The sequence below is a fragment of the Ahaetulla prasina genome, chromosome 7 (genome assembly GCF_028640845.1).
Source record: "Ahaetulla prasina isolate Xishuangbanna chromosome 7, ASM2864084v1, whole genome shotgun sequence".
NCBI classification, from domain to species: Eukaryota; Metazoa; Chordata; class Lepidosauria; order Squamata; family Colubridae; genus Ahaetulla; species Ahaetulla prasina.
Genome location: NC_080545.1, coordinates 37970583 through 37983389, shown reverse-complemented (window position 1 = coordinate 37983389; position 12807 = coordinate 37970583). Strand labels below are relative to the sequence as shown.

The following is a 12807-nucleotide window of genomic DNA, read 5'->3' as shown; positions in this document are numbered from 1 at the left end:
CTACTGAATAGAATAGAATAGAATAGAATTCTTTATTGGCCAAGTGTGACTGGGCACACAAGGAATTTGTCTTGGTGCATACACTCTCTGAGTACATAAAAGAAAAAATAAACACTACTTGTTTTTGCTCATTATTGTTCTTTGTTCTAGCAAGCTGGGTTATTCACTTGCTTCCAATTTTTCATGACAGGAGAGCCAGTCTGGGGTAGTGGTTGAGGTACTAGATTAGCAACTAAGAGAGTGTGGTCTCTCTTAATCATGAAAGCTGGATAGGTGACTTTGGGCTAGTCTCTCTCCCTAGTTTACCTCACATCACAGAGATTGTTATTGTGGGGAAAATAAGAGGTGAGAATAGTACAAAAGTAAGGTATAAATCTAATAATAAATAAATAAAATATTACAATGGACTTCATTTCATAAGGATTGCCTTTCTGTAACTGCTAATTCAAGTACTTGGACTGCTAATTCAGTAAGGTATATACTAAAGTACCTACTCAAAATATTCAAAATCATACATACAAAAACTACGCCGCCTTTGACATGACCTGAGTTTAACTCATAGAATCATCTATTACAATGTCCTTCCTGTTCAAGACTACTTCGGCTTCAATAGCAACAATACACGAGCACACAATAGATTTAAGCTTAATGTTAACCGCTCCAATCTTGATTGAAGAAAATATGACTTCAGTAACAGAGTTGTTAATACTTGGAATACACTACCTGACTCTGTGGTCTTTTCCTAAAATCCCCAAAACTTCAACCAAAAACTGTCTACTATTGACCTCACCCCATTCCTAAGAGGTCTGTAAGGGGCGTGCATAAGAGCACAAGCGTGCCTACTGTTCCTGTCCTATTGTTTCCTTTCATTATATCCAATTAATATAGTTATTACATACTCATGCTTATATATATGCTTATATATTGTATAGTTATTTCATGCTTATGCTTATATATACTTGTGACAAAATAAATAAATAAATACATACATACATACATACATACATACATACATACATACATACATACATACCATATCATAAAACCAATACCATAAGCTCATGACTAGAAATATCTTGGCTATTTGCTTAATCGACATTCTCCATACTGACAGCTCTGCATAAAAGCACCACTTTTACAGTTTTTACGAATATAAGTGTGAAGGTCATCCTTAATCTGAGGAACAAGCTGCTCCAGGTGAGGTTACTGCTACAGCAAATTAGACTTTTACTTCAGGGATCTCTTGGGGAGAAAAATACCTTCAACATCCCACCCAACCAGCATATATCGGCAGATTTTATCTGGAACAGGTGATCCCAGAGGCAATGAGTCATAAAAGATTTATAGATAATCATCAACAACGTTAACTAGCCCAGACCAAGCAACAATTATTAAGCTCCTACAATATTATCAGACCTTTTAGGTAGCCCAGACAAGAAATCAAACCATGAGATCTTTATTATAAATTATAATATCAGAATCTTGCCAAGTCTGACCTTTATGGCTGAAAACAGCATCCAAATGCTGGATCCAGACTGCTGAAACCTCTCCAGAAAAAGGATACATCTTTAGAAGATGTACTGGACAATTGTTTTTGTGATAAGATGTCATTAACCAATATTTTTGGAGTTGGCTTGTTAATTGGCTGGGAATTGCAGTTTCCATCAAGCTTCTAGCTGTTAAAATAGTCTATATGGATTCTAGGCTCAACTGAAGTTCACCTCTGAAACACTTTGGATTAATCTTTTCAACTGCTTCTTAAAAGTTTAGAATTTTCACAATAGCAAATATGATTGAACTGGCTGGATGACGTTTCTTCAATCCTTTTAAGAAAGAAGTTTTAACTACAAGTTTAAAGATTTGTAAATTTTGTTTGAATAATATAAGAAAATGATGATTAATGTTGGTTTTAGAATGGTTTAAAATTAAATAGATTAAGGGTTCAAAGGATTAAAACTTTGACTTTAATTAAAAGAATCTTTCCCATTGGGAGTTGTCTGTTTGTATTTCGTAAGACAATTTTGATGTTAGACACTAGAGACCACTAGAAGGAAACAAATGCATATGTGGCTTCTTTGAGTGACATCTAGTGTGAATGGACTTGGGAAATAATTATAGTTATCTACTATTAGAGAAAAATTAGGTGTTTCTGAAGAGGAACAAGTTCCATTAAATAAATCTGAATGTAGATTTTAAAATGATACTCTCTAAAAAAGATATTGAAATAATGGTTTTTTTAAAAAAACTGGCCATTAATTAAATAATTTAAAAGTCACAAAATATTCAAGAAGAATAATGTAGATAATTTCTCTATGTTGAATATACAAAAAGAAATTCTTAAATTTATCAAAGATTTTGTGAGAAGATATGAACAGTAATATGGAAAAAAATATATTGGAATTACAAAAGAGGTTGTTAAAGACACTGATAATTCTGAAAGAACAGCCAGAATATAAGAAGGTAGATATTAGAATTTTAAGGGAACTAAAAATCTCTAGGAAAAGGAAGAATAGAAAATCAGTTTATTTGATCAAGGTCAAAATAAAGGAGTTATTATTTTTGACAATGTTCAATAGATTTTTGCTGATTAGGACCAGATGTCATTGTTTTAAAGATTTTATTTATTTATAGTCAGGAAATAGGGGAAATATATTTAAATAGAAAAGAGATACAAATATTTAAAAAGGATTCAAATTAGTTATACTAACAATTTATAATATTTATGTTGTTATTTTTAATAATCTTCAATAGCTATTTGCTAATTAAAATGAAGAGATCAGGTTTAAAGATTGGTTTATAGAAAATGTGATAACAGATGGGATGAAGAGATGGTGGCTTTATTTTAAGAGAGTGTGATAAATTTTAATGTTGATTACATTTGCTAGAGATGAAGGAGGAGGCTTTTTCTTTCTTTTTTCTTATTTTTCAGCACTTTATAATTCCTTTAAAAATCTTTTTTCTTTTTCATATTATGTAAATTTTATTTATTGATTGATTGGCTTTATATTGCTGCTTATTCACCCATGATGACTCAAGGCAGCTTACAGAATATAAAACCTCATTTAAAACAATAAAACTAATAAAAAGAATCAAATAAATTATTATAATATAGTGTAATAAAATCACCTCCCACCCCCTGCCCCAGTTACAGCAGATCACATGAGCCATTTAATGGGCTCCATCCTACTCTGGGTTCCCCAGGCCCGCTGGCAGAACCAGGTCTTCAGTGCCTTCTGGGGGCTGTTCTAATCTCTAGGGGAATGATGTTCCAGAGAGGGAGCCGCCATGGAGAAGGTCCTTCTTCTGGGTCCCACCAGGTGTATCTCCCTCGGGGATGGGACCTGCAGCATTCCCTGCCTCCCCACTCTGATGGGTCAGGTACATGTGACCAGCAAGAGACGGTCCCTCAGATAACCTGGTCCCAAGCCATGAAGGCCTTTAAAGCTGACAACCAGCAGCTTGAATTGCACCCAGAAGCAAATTGAAAGCCAATGCAGATCCCACAGGAGAGGTGATACATGTGCACACCTGTATCACATCTGCACAAAACTATACAGTGGTGAAATGTAAAATTTGTTACTACTGGTTCTGTGGGTGTGGCTTGGGGGTAATGTGACTGGGTGGGCGTGGCCAACTTTTTTTTTTACTTTTAAAAGCATTTTTTACAACCTCTTCGGCTGACGAGGTTGTAGAAAAATGCTTTTAAAAGGCTCTGATGATCCCAGCTGATCACAGCTAACCCACGTGATCATCAGAGCCTTTTTTTTCTCTTCAGCCGAAGAGGTTGTAAAAAAATGTTTTTAAAAGCCTCTGGCGATCAGGCAACTCAGCTGGGATCACCAGAGCCTTTTAAAAGCATTTTTTACAACCTCTTCGGCTGAAGAGGTTGTAGAAAAAATGCTTTTAAAAGGCTCTGATGATCCCAGCTGAGCTGCATGATCATCAGAGCCTTTTTTTAACTTTTAAAAGCATTTTTTCAGCCAAAGAAAAAATGCTTTTAAAAGTTTAAAAAAAACCCTCTGATGATCATGCAGCTCAGCTGGGCATGGAAGGGGGGGCAGGGATTTTTGCTACCTTTTCTCCTAACCACCCACAACCATCGCTACCAGATCAGGCAATCTAGTCTGAACTGGGAGCATTTCATCCCTGAGGCATTTTGCACCAACTGGAGCTTCCAGATGCTCTTCAAGGGCAACCCCATGTAGAGTATGTTGCAATAATCAAAACGTGAAGTGATTAGGGCATGAGGGACTGTGAATAGGGATGGCTGGTCTCCCTCCGTTCTCCCTGAGCCAATGAACCCCAAACCCATAGCCAATCAGTCTTACCAGGGTTTAGTTTCAACCCATTGTTTCCCATCCAGCCCCTAACAGCCTCCAGGCACTGTGAGAGGAAGGTCACAGAATCACTTAACTCACCACGGGCTGAGACATATAGCTGAGTATCATCAGCATATTGATGATACCTCAGTCCATGGAGATGGATGATCTCATCCAGCGGCTTCATATAAATGTTGAATAGGAGCAGAAAGAGTACCTAGCCAGGGGTGAAATCTAAAAATTTTCCCTACTGGTTCTGTGGGCATGGCTTAATTGGTGGGCATGGCTTGGTGGTCAGATGGCTGGGTGGGCGTATAAACAAAGTATAAAAAACAATAAGAGGTACCAAAAACCAACTTTCACACTTTACACACATACAACACAACACAACACAACACAACTGACTCACACACAATGTAAAAGCAGCTGCCCTTCACACTTCACACAGCCACAAAAAGCTCAAAAATCAACTTTCACACTTTACACACACACAACACAACACAACTCACACAGACACACACAAAATGCCACATACAGCTTTGTGAGATTTTGTGTGCTTGTGTAGTTAGAGTGAAACACTACAGAAACACACCAAATCTCAGAAAGCTGCACAAATATTTTATTTTATTATTTTATTTTATTTTATTTATATTTTTAAATCAGAGGTCTCCAACCTTAGTAACTAAGGTTTGTGGACTTCAATTCCCAGAGTTCCTCAGCCAGCAAAGCCAGCCAGCATTAGTTGCTCACCAAGGAAATAGATTAGCTAAGCAATTGATTCTGTCTGGCTGAAAGTGAAACTGGGGCTTTCGGGCTGGGAAAAAGGCCATGCGTTTGATCAGTAATCAGGTAAGTGCCTTAGAATCTCTTAAAAGGAGGTTTTCTACATGTTTTCTACAGAAAACATCTTTTTTAAGGTTCTGCTGATGAGGAACTCAGGTGAGATCGCCAGAGTAGCCTTTAAAAAAAATTTTTTTTAAGTTTAAAGGCTCTCCTGATCTCAGCTGGGGGGCGGGATCCTCAAAGGCTTTTTTTTACTTTTAAAGGCATGTTTCGGCTGAAGCAAAACCTTCTTTTAAAAGGAAAAAAAACCCTCTGCTGATGGTGCGGCTCAGCAGAGGCAGGGGGGCGGGGTCAGGGATTTTTGCTACCAGTCCTCCAAACCAGCAGCCACAATTGCTACCGGATTGCGTGAGCCGGTCTGAACTGGGAGCATTTCACCCCTGTACTCTGGAACTCCGCAAAGCAGTGGGCAAGGGCTGGATCTCTCCCCTCCTATCAACACTGACTGAGAGCAGCCGCAGAAGAAGGAACTGAACCTGGATAGCAAAAGGCCTCCCACTCCCATCCCCCAAAGCCATTCCAGGAGAAGGAACATTGGCTTACCTGAAGGTTCCTTCTATGTATGCTGCGTGAGAGTCCAAAGCAATGGGTTGTTAACTTCAGCTGATTGGCCAGAGACTGAGTTGAATTTGTTTAAACATGCCTCCTCTTCCTGCTTAGCTCCAGTTTATTAACGAAGAACCGGTACTTGAGAAGACGAACTCAATTGGGAAATGGAAATGGACCAAGAACCTCCAGACCCCAGCATAGAACAAAGAAAACAATAAAGGAACATAGGGCGAGGTTGGTTCCCCCCTGACAGTTTACATGAACCTTTGTGGTTATATTTATTTATTTATTATTTATTTATTATTTAAATTTTTATACCGCCCTTCTCCCGAAGGACTCAGGGCGGTTTACAGGCAGATAAAATAAACAGTACTATTACAAAATAAATACTATTAAAATACCACTAAAAACTTATTCAATTTGGCATAATTAAAATTTAGCAAATAATAAAACCCATTAAAACCCATTAAAACCCATTTAAAACCCTTAAAACCCACGAATTTAAAACTAATCCAGTCCTGCGCAGATGAATAAATGTGTTTTAAGCTCATGACGGAAGGTTCGGAGGTCCGGAAGTTGGCGAAGTCCTGGGGAGTTCGTTCCAGAGGTGGGGCCCCACAGAAGGCCCTTCCCTGGGTGTCGCCAGGCGACACTGTCTCGCTGGCGGCACCCTGAGAGTCCCTCTCTGTGAGGCGCGCAGGTCGGTGAGAGGTATCCGGTAGCAGTAGGCGGTCCCGTAAGTAACCCGGCCCTATGCCATGGGCGCTTTGAAGATGTTCACCAAAACCTTGAGCGCACCGGAAGGCCACAGGCAGCCAGTGCAGTCTCGCAGGATAGGTGTCACACAGGAGCCACGAGGGCTCCCTCTATCACCCAGCAGCTGCATTCTGGACTAACTGAAGCCTCGGATGCCCTTCAAGGGAGCCCCATGTAGAGAGCATTGCAGTAATCCAGGCGAGGCGTCACGGGCGTGGTGACCGTGCACAGGGCATCCCGGTCTAGAAAGGCGCAACTGGCGCACCAAGCGAACCTGGTAAAAGCTCTCCTGGAGGCGGCCGTCAAGTGATCTTCAAAGACAGCCGTTCATCAGGAGGGCAGGTTTGCGCACCCGTTCCATCGGGGCCAATGACTCGCCCCGACAGTCAGCGAGACTCAGCTGACTGTACCGAGATACCGGCATCCACAGCCACTCTGTCTTGGAGGATTGAGCCTGAGCCTGTTTCTCCCCATCCAGACCCGTCGGCTTCCAAGCACCGGGACAACACTTGATAACCGTTGGGGTGGCCGGTGTGAAAAAACTCAACTGGGTGTCATCAGCGTACAGCTGGTACCTCACGAAGCCACTGATGATCTCACCCAGCGGCTTCATATAGATGTTGAACAGAAGGCGAGAGGATCGACCCTGCGGCACCCACAAGTGAGGTGTCTGGGCCGACCTCTGCCCCCTGTCACACCGTCTGCGACCGATCGGAGAGATAGGAGAGAACCACCGATAAGCGGTGCCTCCACTCCCAATCCTCCAACCGGCGCAGCAGGATACCATGGTCGATGGTATCAAAAGCGCTGAGAGGTCTAATAGGACCAGGGCAGAGGCATCCTCTATCCTGGCCCTCAGAGATCATCCTGCTTGACCAAAGCCGTCTCAGTGCTGTAACCGGGCGGAAGCCAGACTGGAGCAGGTCTAGATAGACAGTTTCATCCAGGTGCAAGGAAACTGATATGCCACCATACTCTCTACAACCTTCGCCACGAAGGGAAGGTTGGAGACCGGACGATAATTACCTAAAACAGCGGGTCAGGAAGGCTTCTTGAGGAGGGTCTCACCACCGCCTCTTTCAAGGCGGTCGGAAAGACTCCTCCACCAAGGAAGCTCGTAATAGCCTGGAGCCAGCCTCGTGTCACCTCCTGAGTGGCCAGTACCAGCCAGGAGGGCACGGGTCCAGTAAACATGTGGTGGCATTCAACCTCCCAGCAACCTGTCCATGTCCTCGGAGCGACAGGGTCAAACTCATCCCATAAAATGTCCCCAAGACCACCCTCAGCCGTCTCACCCGTCACTGCAATCTTGGTCTAGGCCCTCCCGAAGCTGAGCGATTTTATCGTATAGATAACCGTTAAACTCCTCAGCACGTCCCTGCAGCGGGTCATCCCGCCCCTGATGTAAGAGGAGCGGGTCACCCAAACAGGGCGGCTGGGCGGTTATCTGCCGATGCAATGAGGGAGGAGGCAGCTCGCCTCGCTTCCTCATTGCCACTAGGTAAGCCCTAGTATAGGACTTCACTAGTGTCCGATCAGCCTCGAACGGCTAGACCTCCAAGAACTCTCTAGGCGTCTTCTCCGGCGCTTCATCCTCTCAGCTCCTCGGAGAACCAAGGGCGGTTGGGACCTGCGCGGGTCAGAGGCCGCAAAGGCACGACACGGTCTAAGGCCCCGCGGCCCGTTCCCAGGCCGCAACAAGTTCCTCAGCCGAGCCGTGAGCCAGACCGTCAGGAAATGGCCCAAGCTCCGTCCGAACCCCTCCGGGTCCATCAGGCGCCTGGGACGGAACCAACGATCGGCTCCGTCTCCCTGCGGTGGTGAATGGCGGTCAGAAAGTCCAGGCGAAGAGAGTGATCTGACCATGACAAAGGTTCAATGACTATTTCCTTTAAGTCCAGATCTCTCAACCACTGACCAGAGACAAAAACCAGGTCCAGAGTGCCACCCCCGATGTGAGTAGGGCCATCAACTACTTGGGTCAGATCCAAGGCCGTCATGGAAGCCATGAACTCCCGAGCTGCCGTTGATGGCGGGCCGGGAGATGGCAAGTTAAAATCCCCCATGACTAAAAGTCTGGGGGTCTCACCTGCCACCCCAGCCAGCACCTCCAGGAGCTCGGGCAAGGCAGCTGACACGCAGCAAGGAGCCAGGTACGTGATCAGCAAACCCATCTGACACCTATGGCCCCATCTCACAAAGAGGGATTCACACCCGGCAATCTGAGGTACAGTGGTCTCCCTCGGCTCTAGACTCTCTCTAATCACAACCGCCACCCCCCCCCCCCTACCCTCCGCCCTCCGCCGATGGAATGCACGGAAACCCCGCGGGCACATCTCAACAAGGGGCACACCCCCTTCCGTGCCCAGCCAGGTTTCCGTAACGCCTATAAGGTCCGTGGCGCCTATATTCCGTAACGCCTATATTGTCCGTCAATAACAACACATGATGGCCCGCTAACTGTGCTCAGAAGTGTCTTAGAGCCAGATGGGCTTCCCTCAGTTCCAACCAATTTATGTCGTTTTTGAGGTCGTTGGGAGTCCAGCGACCCTGGGTCATCTGATCTAGGAGATGAGCACCCCAGCCGTAGAGACTTGCATCCGTGGTAAGGACGAGGCGGTGATGTTCCAGAAACAAGCAGCCTTTTGCTAGGCCTGGGGACATCCACCACTGCAGGGATTTCCTGACCTTTGGGGGCAGGAGGATCCTGGTTTCTGTATAACTGGTGCCTGCCCTTTGGTTTGGCAGAAGTAACCATTGTAAGGGTCGTGAATGGAGGCGTGCCCAGGGAACGATTGCCAGACAAGACACCATCTTTCAAAGTAGCTGGGATAGCAACGATAGTGGGACCCGTCTGAGTGCCCTTACCTTCTTTATCGTGTCTCTGATGTTCTTGAAATGGTCTCGAGAGAGGAACACCTGGCAAGATCTGGTGTTGATTCTCGCCCCCAGATGGACTATGTCGAGTGATGGCACCAGATGGCTCTTTTCTCTGTTCACAGAGAATCCATGACCCTGTAGGGTTTGAATCGTTACCTGTTAGTCCAGTAGCGCCTGTTGGAAGGAAAACGACTGGATTAATATATCATCCAGGTAACACTGTATTCGGATGGGAATTGACCATAGGTGGGCCGCCACTGCATCCAGAATCTTGGTGAAGGTGCGAAGAGCAGATGAGAGGCTGAAGGGAAGAGCCCTGTATTGAAAATGGGCCCCTGCATAGCTGAACCTGAGAAAGTGTCTGTGGGCTGGCCTGATGGGCACATGTGCATTCCATCAGCCGAGGGCCCAAGGTAGGGGTGGGGGGGTGGCGGTTGTGATTAGAGAAAGTCTGGAGCCGAGGGAGTCCACTGTTCCTCAGATAGCTGGCTGTGAATCCCTCCTTGTGAAGTGGGGCCACCGGAATCAGATGGGGCTGTTGATCACGTACCTGGCTCCTTGCTGCGTGACTACAGCCCTACCTGAACTACTAGAGGTGCTTCCTGGCGTGGCAGTTGAGGTTCCCAGACTTCTGGTCTTGGGAGATTTCAACTTGCCATCAGCCAGCTTGTCATCGACGGTGGTTCAGGAGTTCCAGGCCTCCATGACGGCCTTGGACCTGATTCAAGTAACTGATGGCCCTACACACATTGGGGGAGGCGCGCTAGACTTGATTTTTATCTCTGGACAGTGGGTAAATGATCTGGTTTTAGGAGATATAGTGAAAGAACCAGTGTCATGGTCAGATCATTTTCTCCTTCGCCTAGACTTTCAGACCGCTGCTCCCTGCCGCAGGGAGACGGAGCCGATGCGTTGGTTCCGTCCCAGGCGCCTGATGGCCCCGGAGATCGAGCTTGGTGAAGATCGTGGCCTCCCAACCTTTCCAGTAGCTCGGGATGGCGGCAGGGGTAGCGATTCCGCACCGTAATGGCGTTTAGCCGGCGGTAATCACAGCATAGGCGCAAGTCCCTGTCTTCTTCTTCACAAAGAGGACCGGGGCCGAGAGGGACTTTGAAGGCGGATGAACCCTCGGGCCAGGTTTTTGTCCAGGAAGTCCCTGAGGCGGCCAACTCGGGCTCCGACATGGAATACAGGCGTCCCACAGGCAGTGGTGCGTTGGGCAGAAGGTCCACGGGCAATCGTAGGGCCGATGCGGGGTAGTCGGTCCGCCTCCTTCTCGCTGAACACGTCGGCGAAGTCCGTCAGCTCAGGAGGCAAGGTGATGGCAGCGGTGGGGCGTTCTGGCCGGCACAGGTGTGGCGGATGTGATCGACGCACTGCAGACTCGGGAAAGAGATGGCGTTCGCGACCAGGCCACCTGAGGATCGTGGGTCCGAAGCCAGGCCAACCAAGGACCAAGGAAAATGAAGGTCCGCCGTGACATAAAACTGGATCGCCTCCTCATGGTCCCCAATAGCCAGGCGCAAAGGCTGGGTGGCGAATTTAATGGGGCGGACACCAGTTCTCGTCCATCAATTGTCTCTACCCGCATCGGAGGGTCCACGGAACCACGGGACCGCAAACTGGGTCACAAAGGCCTGGTCCATAAAGTTTGTTGTGGCCCTGAGTCCACCAGCGCATGCGCCTGGAGCCCGTCCGACTGGTTCCCCAACCATATCCGTGTGTCCAGAATCAGATGCCGAGGGGCCCAGAGTCTACTTCCGCGTCCAGTGGGGGCTTAGTGCGTGCCCGACCTAGGGTTTCCCAGTCGGGCCTGCCCGCTTCCGATTGGTCACGCTGTGATTCGGGACCGGCGTCGTGCCCGCCGCTTTCTGGGGCAAGAAGCGGTGGCGGGCTCCCCACAGTACAGGCACAATCCCCTTGGCGCCTCGGTTCCGCTCCTGGGCTGTTAGGCGAGGTCTGGCGCTCCCAACTCCATGGGCTCTTCCGCAGCGGTTACAAAACGTGGGGCGACCCTGGGTGCTGGTGGTGCAGGAAGTGGGGGTGCAGGTGTCGACGGAGGGTCCCGGGGGGTGCGAGGGGACGGTCGCCGTTGCAGGCGGGCATCGAGGGGGAGACAAAGGGCACCAAGTTGTCGAGGTCATGGCGCCTCCACAGGGGCCAGCTCGTCTTGCAATTCCTCTGAGAGTCCCTCCTGAGAGTCCACCAGCGCTGCATCATTCCAGTCAGAGTCCTGGCACAAAAGACGAAATTCGGCGATGTACTCCTGCAGGGGGCGTTTCCCTTGACGGAGTTCCTTAAGGCGCCTGGTTGCCGTCAGCATTGACGGGTCCTCATACATGGTGCGTGGTGCTGCCAAAACGCTGTTGGTCCGCCAGCAGGGGCTGTCCTGGAGCAAGAGGCGTGGCCCATCGAGCAGCCGAGCCGGAAGAAGGTTAATCACGAAGGCCACCTTAGCCCGGTCGTCTGGGAAATCCTCTGGCCTCATAGCCATGTAGAGCTGGCACTGTCCCAAGAAGGTCGGGAACATCTCAGGCTGCCCAGAAAACTTATCCGCACGGTTATCGGGCACTTGCGGCGAGGAGGAGTGGGAGGATGGGGGGGGCTGCAGGCACATTCCTGGCAGCAAGTTGGCCTGCCAAGTGAGCCACTTGCTGCTGGAGCTGTTGATTAGCCGCTTGTAGCTGCTCTAACTGCTGCTGTACCTGCTGCTGATCCATCTTTGGTGGAAGATGTTTTAGTCAGGTCTTGGACAAAATGTTCTGTTTCCCTTCCCCCAATACTCCCAGCAAAGAGTCCGTCAGAGGCCTTCCTTTTTTCCTTTTATTTACATAGATACATGTCCTGGCCACGTCTACCCACGGGCCTGCCAAGTTTCTGGAGATAACGAGGAAATTATAGATAAGGCCAGAATTACTCACGAATATATTCTTCCCTCCATTGAAACAGTTAGCTCGCCAATTCATTAGCTGAACTCATTACTTTGTCCAAGACAAAAACCAGGAAGTCCGCCTCCTATTTATAGTCTCTGCAGATGTCACTGCATGACAATTATGACTTGGCTTTGTCCCATTCCTTGACCGGGATGCCTTATGCACAGTCACTCACGCTTTGGTTACGTCTCGGCTGGATTACTGCAATGCTCTCTACATGGGGCTGCCCTTGAGGTGCACCCGGAGGCTGCAGTTAATCCAGAATGCAGCTGCGCGAGTAGTAATGGGAGCCGCTCGTGGCTCCCACGTAACACCACTCCTCCGCAGTCTGCACTGGCTTCCTGTGGTCTTTCGGGTGCGCTTCAAGACTCTGGTTACCACCTTTAAAGCGCTCCATGGCTTAGGACCCGGGTACTTACGAGACCGCCTGCTGCTACCCTATGCCTCCCACCGACCCGTACGCTCTCATAGAGAGGGTCTCCTCAGGGTGCTGTCTGCCAAAAAATGTCGGCTGGCGGCCCCCAGGA

General features: G+C 47.7%; 1 protein-coding gene across 2 annotated transcripts in view; it reads right to left on the bottom strand.

Annotated features, from left to right (window-relative positions):
* Positions 1-12807, bottom strand: part of CNTN1 (contactin 1) — a 423340-nt gene that overhangs the window by 374779 nt on the left and 35754 nt on the right. The gene's annotated exons all lie outside the window — the stretch shown is intronic.